Genomic DNA, 10,393 nt, shown 5'->3' on the forward strand with positions numbered 1-10,393 from the left:
GCCTTTAGTCACATATGGTCAAGTTCTCTAAACAGACAGTAAACCTTGATCCTTGTATATACAATGGCAGTAAATCAGTAAGCACATTTTGGCAGAACATTTTTCCAATTTCCTCCCTTCAGTCAGAGAGGCACAATTCAAACTCACAATCTGGCCAGACTTTCTACAAGTAAATTAAAGTTAGCCTTTTGTCCAATTATGTAAACATACCTAATGAAGAAGGTGGTTCTTACATTAGGATGAATTAGATCAAAGCTATGATTATGAAAAATGAAACTGCCTAGAAGGGAGAAAATATAACACAACAGTAGTAGGAAATTTTAAGGGCCTTAAGGACTTCTGGAATTTTAGCATGAGAACTTCACACAAGGGGAGGGCTCGAGTCAGCATAGCCCAGAGCTCATCTCAGGCATTCAAGAAATGCATATATGAAGAATGATTCATTATAATGAATAATCTAATCTAATCTAATTGTCACAGTAATATTACATGTTTTCCAGGTCACATCAACAATCTGATGGCTAAAGTAAATTCACAGCAAGAGCAACAATAACACTATTTTTTTGGCTTCATTTTTTCCCACTACCATGTATATTAAAGGTAAGAACGTGGGCTCATGATTCAGAGATCAGGTTAGAATTCCTGTCTCAATACTCACTAGCTCTGTGTGAGTCCTGGGCATGTAATTTACTTTCTCTGGAGACTCTTTCCTCATCGGCAGAGCAATTGTAATCATGGAACCTACTTTACTGTGATGTGAACATTAAATGAGCCTGGGTGTGGATAGCTGAACCTGCTAATCATACACTGCTAATAAACGATTGTGTTCAGTCACTTCAGTCATGTCCGACTCTGCGATCCCATGGACTGTAGCCTGCCAGGCTCCTCTGTCTATGGGTTTTCCCAGGCAAAAATATTGGAGTGGATTGTCATTTCTTCTCCAGGGGATCTTCCTGACCCAGGGATCAAACCCGTGCCTTCTACGTTGTGACAGATTTTTTTACTGCTGAGCCACCAGGGAATCCCATCATAAACAATTCTGCTGCTGCTAAGTCGATTCAGTCATGTCCGACTCTGTGCGACCACGTAGATGGCTGCCCACCAGTCTGCCCTGTCCCTGGGATTCTCCAGGCAAGAACACTGAAGTGGGTTGCCATTTCCTTCTCTAATGCATGAAAGTGAAAAGTGAAAGTGAGGTTGCTCAGTCGTGTCCGACTCTTCGAGACCCCATGGACTGCAGCCTACCAGGCTCCTCCGTCTATGGGATTTTCCAGGCAAGAGTACTGGAGTGGGTTGCCGTTGCCTTCTCTGATTATGAACAATTACATTATGAATGTATATAATTGACCTATTGCCATTGTTGTCATCATTACACTGTCGTTGTCATCTTGCGCTGATTGTGGTGGTTACTTTCAAGCCCAGTTCCCCACGGCTAGCTTCTTTTAGTGGCCCAGGGATAGCTCACAAGTTCTGGCATCAAGAAGACATTTTCCTTTTCTCCTGTTCAGCAGCTGCTACCGAAGTTGTCCGCACCACCTCAAAGCCGCCAAGACCACAGAAGCATCATGGCTTCCCTATATCCTTTCCAGACCCTTTCCAGTGCTCAGAAGGCTTCCTTCTGGGGCAAAGACAGCTGAAGAGCAGGGAACAGGGAGAACTAGTTTTATTCTCCATCAGCTTTGACAGTGACCTGTGGAGAAAATACCCTTCATCCCCAATCATGCTGGGCTGTAGCTCAACTTGGGGTTCTCAGGGCCCTTACAGCCATGTTAGTGAAACGCCTCTTTAATTTTCAGGACTCTCTTTATTGCAGGTCCTGGCATGGGTCCTTGGGGACTGAGCTGGAAGAAAATCTAGATGACAGACACCATGCTGTCTTCAAAGCAACCCACCCTCTCACCCCACTCCCCCCACCCGCGCCCTCGCCAGCCGTGTTTGAAGGTGGCTTGTGCTTGCTTTTGTCAGTTCCTTCTTCCCTTGAGTTCTTCCCTCAAATCACCTGAGTCCTTCCTGTAGCTACTGTCACCCAGATAAGAACAAACCTGACTGCATCCTTGGGCAGAGTTAGCCTGGAGACCCAGACTGAGGACTGTCTCCCCCACCCAGACCTGCAGCAGAAGTAAAGAGTGATGGATCAAACCCTGAATTCTTTGGCCAAAATATTGTGACAATTTTGTAGGGCCTAAAGTATATAAATCTGAGGGCCACTTAAAATCCACAAAACAGTGTATCTTTACAAACTTTATATGAGCATGGGCAAACACATTGCCACAGCCCTCCCAGGTTTCAAAAGGGACCCGTGCTTGTGGAGGGCCGTGAAGTCCCCCCTCTGATTTTCCCTGTGGTGCTCACTGCCAAGTGCCTGCGTGTGTTACATGCTTGTGGCAATCCCAGTGTAAACAGACAGAAGTGTAAACAGAAACGCTGGGTCATTCAGGTGACTGTCCTAAAGCTGCAGACAGTCCTGTAAGAAACGGGAGACAGGTACCCCCTCCACTTCATCAACTCCGATGATGGGAGGCCGACCATGAACACACCCAGAGGTAACATTCTTGTGCCCTCTTAACTTGATTTGGCCCAATGCTCCTCATTGTTTGGTTGGCTGGGGCTTTTCTTTTTGTTTGTTAATTTTGAATTTAATTCCTTTGCTGTTACATAGGCTGAGAAATGATCTTTTTCATCCTATTGCCCTGAGCATCCTTGGAGGTCCCCCCACCTCCCACTGCACCCGAGAGGGGAGGAGTGGAGTATTGTTTTGTTCCTAAACTCTGCAAATAATAGAAGAAATGATATTGTTTGCATTGGGTGCACCTGCTTCCCTAAACCAGGGTGAGGCGGTTTGTTTTTTTTTTCCTCTCCACCCCCACTCTCCTTTTATCTTGCCTGTGCCTCCTTTGTTGTTTGGTGGGAATGTAAGTGACTCCTGCTTTCTTAGGGAACTTCCTATCCCAGGGAATTCAGAGATTCTCCCCAGGGGCAGTCAGAGACGGTATTGTTTTATTCCCCCACCCCCACCCCACTCCTATTCCACATGAACCACATAAACATGCACCCAGACACAGAAGATGTTTGTATAAAGGAGCAAAAGAAATGCAGTCCCCAAAAGGTTTCCTGCATGTGTGCTGTGTGTGTGTGTGAATGTATTTTTACACACATATGTGCACGTTACCAAAAAAAAAAAATGGAAACCTGTATGATTTTCTACAGGCATTCTCTTTAATCTTGAATACAACAGAATTAAATACAGGATTTTCTTCTCTTGCTTCCTTTGTTTTTCTCCAAGTTACAAGATAGTCCCAGGTGATCAGCAACTCCTCCTCTTCGTCCCATGACCTTCTTTCCCCAGGACATATCTCTGCCCCTAATTGGGGCTCAGTGGACAGTGCCCATTACAAAGCTCACGGGGGTGTAAAGAGAAAGGCACTCAGCCCAGTTAGTTCTATTTCGTGAGTCTCTGGGTAATGAGGAACATACCCTGCTTCGCCTGTGTACCCCCAGCTTCTGGCAAAGAGCCTCACACATAGAACACTCTCAATAAATATTTGCAGAATGAATGTTGCATGATGTGACTTTGGGCAAGCCACTTCACAGCTCTGGCTCTGGTTTTCTCTTCCATAAAGAAGACAGTATTCTTGCCTGCAAAATCCCATGGACAGAGGAACCTGGCAGGCTACATACAGTCCAAAGGGTCGCAGAGTCGGACACAACTGAGAGACAGGGCACACACTCACATATAAGACAGTCCATGTCTTGAATTTTTTCTAATGCTATTATGATTCTCTCTGTCTAAAATGGATTTGGATTTATCGCTTTATAATAGTTAGGATTAGATGTGTGTAACAGAAAAAAAAAATGTTAAGCAGTGTCTTAGATAAGAAATTCTCTTCTCATGTAAAAGAAGTCCAAACGTGGGCTGTTCAGGGCTCCAAGATGTCACTGGGGACCCAGGCTGCCATCTTTCTGCCTTGTCATCCTCAGTCCAAGAGAGATGCTGTGGTCAGTGGCCACTGTGTCCTCCTTCTGGATGAGCAGGAAGAGGAAGTGTGGGAAGACCAAGGGCCCACTTCGCAGCCAGCCCCACTGAACCAATGCCCTAGAAATCTGATTCACCATTCTGCTTAAATCTCATTGGCCAGAATTGAGTCACATGGCCAACCCTACTTGCAAGGATGTACATACATTCTTTCAACTGGACACAATAATGCCCCAGATAAACACCAGGGTTATATTACTAAGGAAGAAAAGCAGAATGGATATTGGTGTCAAGTAGCAGTTTTGCTACCTTATTCAACATTGTTTGGCCTGATTTCATCCTGAAGTAGCTGTTCCACTTTTAATCTACCTGCCCCTGTGTTTTGAGATCTTAAAGGTTTCCCAAATACTGATGACATTTTCACTAGTCCTTGAAAAAATGAGCAAGAGAATTGGTATTTTTCAAATGCTAAATTTATAATTAAATGTATTTGGCTAAAAGGACTACCCTTTATTTGGTGACTATTTTCATTTTTTTCTCTTACATGAAAACTGGCTTTTTTCATGAAATGTTGCATGTGGAAGAAGATAGTTTGTTTTTACTTAGAAAAATAAAAATTTTGAACTCTATGTCAGTCACCTGAGTTTTTGTAAATTGGTTTTTTATACTGAAGTGTAACTGATTTAGAATGTTGTATTAATCACTGCTATATGGCAAAGTGATTCAGTTTTACATATGTACATATATTTTTTATATTCTCTTCCTTTATGGTTTATCTCAGGATAGTGAATATAGCTCCCTCAGGTATATGTTGGGCCTTGTTGTTCATCCATTCTATGTGTAATACTTTGCATCTGATAACCCCTAACTCCCAGCCCACCCTCCCCCATACCCCCTCTCCCTTGACAACCACAAGTCTATGTCCATGATTCTGTTTCTGTTTTATAGATAGGTTCATTTGTGTCATATTTTAGATTCCACATATGAGTGATATCGTATGGTATTTCTTTTTCTCTTTCTGACTTACTTTACTTAATATGATAAACTCTAGGTCCATCCATATTGCTGCAAATGGCATTATTTCATTCTTTTTTATGGATGAGTATGAAAATTGGTTTTGTAAATAATGAAAGGTTAGTTCTGTCCCCAAACTTCCTCGTCTAAGGACAGAGGGTTGAGGACAATAGACTAGAAAAACTTCAGGTAGGATTGTCTGTATCCCATCAATAATAGTACAGAAATCGAGAACGGAGGTGTGGTTCATTCAAGAGGAACATAAGGGACTTCCCTGATGGTTCAGTAGCTGGGATTCCCAGCTCTCAAAGCAGGGGGCCAGGGTTGGATCCCTGATCGGAGAACTGGATTCCACATAGTGCAGCTAGGACCCAGTGCAGCCAAATAAATTTAAAAAAAGAAAAAAAGGGACATAAACCTTCTCAAATCATTTTTTTCTTTTTTTTTGTAATTGAAGTATAGTTGGTTTAAAACATTGAGTTAGTTTCATGTGTACAACACAGTGATTCAGTCACACATGTATTTTTTTCTGATTAACATACGCATGCTACTATATATAAAATAGATAACCAATTAGGACCTACTGTATAGCACAAGGAACTCTACTCAATATTTTGTAATAACCTAGAAGGAAAAAGAGTCTGAAAAAGAATCTAAACCTCAGCTCTTGATATCAAGGCAATCTTGTAAGAGGGAGGCCCTCAGTATATAGAAACCAGAGTCTGGTTCCTGAACTCTGCCTGCCGGAGTTCACATACCACCCCCAGAACGTACCAGCTGAGTAATGTTAAACAAGTTACTTAACCTCTTGATGACCAACTTTTTAATCTATAAAATGAGAATAATAATAGAATCTCTCTTAAAGAGATTTGTCTGAGGATTAAATTAGAAAATACATGGAAAGAGCTTAGCAGGCACCCAATACCAGAGTTCAAAAATGCCACTTATTATCATAGGATTTGATTCGCCTGTGAAGGACTAAAAAGCCAAAATTATTAATGGCTTGAACACAGTAATGTTTGTCTCATGCAATACAAGTCCAGAGCACAGCTGGAGTAGCAGTTCCTCGGACACCAGGGACCAGCTCTTTCTTTCTTTTTGCTCCACCATCCTCAGCTTGTTACACACTTGTAACAAGTGTGTTTGTGCTCCAGCCATCACATACACACTCAAGAGGAAAAAAAGACATAGAAGATTGCACCTTTACCTTTACTTTCAAAACTCTTGCACAGCACTTCTGATTATAACACCATGAGCCAAGTTTAGTCCTCTGATGACACCTAGCTAAAGTGGGGGTTCCAGATGGGGTGTATGGCTGTCCTGCGTACAAATTGAGATCCTGTTAATAAAAAAGGGAGAGAATGAGGGACTTACTTGGTGGTCCAGTAGTTAAGAATCCGCCTTCCAATGCAGGAGATGCAGGTTTTGTCCCTGGTCAGGGAACTAAGATTCCATATGCCTTGGGGCAACTAAGCCCATTGCTGTAGCTAGAAAAAGCCTGCATGCCACAATGAAGACCCAGTGCTGCAAAAAAAAAAAAAAAAAAAAACAAGAGAAAGAATGGATCATGCAGTTGGCAAGCAGTCTTCTTTACCTCAGATTTAATTGCCATTGATGTTGTCACTGTTATTACAGAAGACAGGACTCTGGGAGTGGGTGGGAGCCAGAGATTCTGAGAGTCACCACCATCACAGGTGATGAATGAGACTATAGAAGCAATAAGAATCCTAAAGGAGTGACAGGAACAGATGTCCCAAAATCTTCTAGGACATGTTACATCCATGGACCTCCAGGTTTCCAACAATCCCTCTCCCTACCCCTGCCCAAATCCGATTCAGTAGATTGGGATCAGTCCAGATAATCTCTATTTTTAACAAGCACCTCAGCTGACTGATGCAGCAGGCCCATGTCCTAGTTTGTTTCATTCATGGGTTACTTCTCTGCTGAAAGTACTGATGGATTTCTTTCTGCCTCTACAGAGGTATAATGTTATGGCTGACCTTGTGCCATGGGAAAGGGGAGGGGAGTGATGATTATAGAAGAATTTGACAACATTTTTACCTGCCTCGACATTCACTTAGAGAGCCAGTGTTTTAATTGAATTAAATACACATATGCATTATGTTATTTAACTTCAAAATAACTTGATCTAACCAAATGGCTCTGTCTGACAATATATAATTATCAGCATTTTATATATATAATTATCTTTATTAATATGGATCTACTTATCTTTATTAATATGAAGATCTGTTTCCTTCTCAGCCATTGACTACCTCATGTCTAGAAACCACATGGTTGGATATGGGGAGGAGGGGAAGCTTCAAAGCCCCAGGTCAGCAACCAGAGTTCATTGTCGGTGGAAGGGAGCCAAGGTCCATATCGACAGAAAAATGGAAATTAGTTCAACCTGCAGGTAAAGACCTTGATGCTGGGAAAGACTGAGAGCAAGAGGAGAAGGGGGTGACAGAGGATGAGATGGTTGGATGGCATCATCAGCTTAATGGATGTAAGTTTGAGCAAACTCCGGGAAATAGTGAAGGACAAGGAAACCTGGTGTGCTGCAGTCTGTGGGGTCGCAAAGAGTCGGGCATGACTGAGCAATTGAACAACAATAACAGGAAATATCATCGAAAATCAATGTTGACAATGAGGACCAACCCAGTCTCTTTGGTTGCTGGTCTGAGTCTGCTGCTCTTACCCCAGCTTTCTGGGTGAAGGAGCAAACACCTAAGGCTGCCACCTGCTTGGCTGCATTCTGACCTGCTTCACAAGCAACCTCCCTTCAGGGGCTGGCTTCTCCCTTCTTGTCTGAGTATTTTGCCCCAAGCCCCACATCACTGTCCTCTCATCTTCCTAGAGCAGCAATTACCAACCTTAGCAGCATACTTTTGAATAATCACCTGGAAGATTTTTTAAACACTACTGCTACCTCTGTAGTTTTCGACTGAACTGGTCTGGGTGTGGGTGAGCCATTGGGAGTTTCTCAATCTCCCCATGTGACTCTCCCAAAGTTGAGGTCCACTGTCCTAGAGCATGGTTAACAGGAGATTACTATGTATCCCCTGGGGGCTCAGGGGTGAAGAACTGGCCTGCAATGTAGGAGCTGCAGGTTCAATTCCTGGGTGGGAAGATCCCCTGGAGGAGGAAATGGCAACCCACTCTGGTATTCTTGCCTGGAGAATCTCATGGACAGTGGAGCCTGGCAGACTACAGTCCTTGGGGTCGCAAGAGTCAGACACGACTGAAGTGACTTAGCACTGTGTATTCTTATTTTTACTGGTTCGGAAGGCACAGTACAGGCAAAAGGTAAAAAACAACTTCAAAATCTATTATAAATACTTGTGTGCTTTACAAAACACAAAAGCAAAACAAACAACACGTCTTCTGTCCTCTCCCTTGGGAAATTTTTCCTGGCTGGAGAGAGATTAACACTGGCTACAGCTTCATTTCATCTCTGTGGGTCCCTCACCACCACCCTCAAGTTCTTTTTCCTCCCAACTCTAGCACCATGTGTCCAGTTCTGGAATTTCTGTATACGAATTTCTGCCACAGTATAAACGGTGTCGCCAAAACCACAGCAGTCAGTTACTGTGAGGTTTGAAATGTCCCAGGTGAGCTGCTGCAGCTGGCCAGCTGGGGATCTAGGAACCAGGCTGTGCCATCCAGTACTTCCACCTGGGTGTGATTTAATGGTCCAGCTAAAATACAAAGAGGAATTATCTGCCAGGATAATCTAGAACTTCCAGGATTACAGCTGGGATTACAGGTTGTAATCCTATGTTCAAAAATTGAGCTTGCAAGTATTTTCTTGATCTCACTATAGTTATGTCTAACAGAGATATGCACATCAATTTTTTTTTTTAGTTTTTTATTTCTTAGACCATTAGGCTCTAAGTAATAGAAAGAATGGAAAAAGGAAGGAAAAAGAAGACAGAAGACAGAAAAAAGAAAGAAGAAAGAAAATAAGGGACAGAAAATTCTGTATTGAGTTATTACAATTATTAGTGCTATATACTTAATCAAATAATATTTTGATAAATTTATTATTAAAAGCAAAAGGCTATTGAATACACATCTCGTCTTAATAAAATAACTAGGACTTCCCCCCCGCAAGGAGTTCATGTATAAATAAATGAACATTGCCAAAAATCACATTCTGATGATCTACCATCAAAACCATCAAAATTATTAGTAAAGCTCTAGTTGCTAACAATTTAGGTCAGTCTTCATTTTGATGAAAGCAAAACATTGTGACACACCTACTTTTCAAAAATATTTCTTACATAGTCATTAGCTCTCTTCCCAATTTCTGAAAAATAAACTAAAAGAAGATCTATCAAGCCTTGTTAAAGGAGCTATTAACCACACCAATTTCTCTTCTACCTAGAGGGGCCTAATAAAATTACAAGACACTTGCTCCTTGGAAGAAAAGCTTGACAAACCTAGACAGCGTATTAAAAAGCAGAGACATCACTTTACCGACAAAAGGTCCACATAGTCAAAGCTATGGTTTTTCAAGTAGTCACGTACAGATGTGAGAGTTGGCCCAGAAAGAAGGCTGAACACTGAAGAATTGAAGAACCGTGGTGTTGGAGAAGACTCTTGAGAGTCCCTTGGACAGCAAGGAGATCAGATCAGTCAATCAGGAAATCAATACTGAATGCTCATTGGAAGGACTGATGCTGAAGCTGAGGCTCCAATACTTTGGCCACTTGATGTGAAAAGCTGACTTATTAGAACAAGACCCTGGTGCTACCAGAGATTGAGGACAGGAGGAGAAAGAGGCAGCAGAGGTTGAGATGGCTGGATGACACCACCAACTTAATTGACATGAGTCTGAGCAAACTCCAGGAGATGGTGAAGGACAGGGAAGCCTGTTGTGCTGCTATCCATTGGGTATCAAGGAGTTGGACACAACTTGGGGACTGAAGAACAACAACGAGGGATGAGTAGTGGGATGAAAATTGAGGAAAAGGACTACTTAGATTTCATGATGCTAAGGGGAAAAGAAAGCCATTTTAGAATCTACATTTCTTGCCAATACTTTGCATTTACCCCACTCTTTGGAGAGGGTTTCAGTCTTGGACAGTATTTTGAGGCAAGGTCATTATATCATTCATTGGAATCATTCCCACCATCCCTTCAATGTTTCTAAATTCAAGTCATGTGAACAGGAACCAAAGCACCCTATATTATAGTCTATATTTCACCTATAACCAAAAATATGTGTAAGACAGGTAGAAACAGAAAGTCAGCAGTGACTTTATAGAAGGGAGACTTCTCAGAAACCAAGTTTGAAAGTTGTCCCTTTGGTGTCTTGTAAACTTCTGTGTCCACAGATTTGGGGTGAGTGAGGAGTATGGTTTTCTTTCATAATGTTGGAGAAAGCCCACAATGAGCATA

The sequence above is a fragment of the Cervus elaphus genome, chromosome 21 (assembly GCF_910594005.1).
Source record: "Cervus elaphus chromosome 21, mCerEla1.1, whole genome shotgun sequence".
Taxonomy (NCBI): domain Eukaryota; kingdom Metazoa; phylum Chordata; class Mammalia; order Artiodactyla; family Cervidae; genus Cervus; species Cervus elaphus.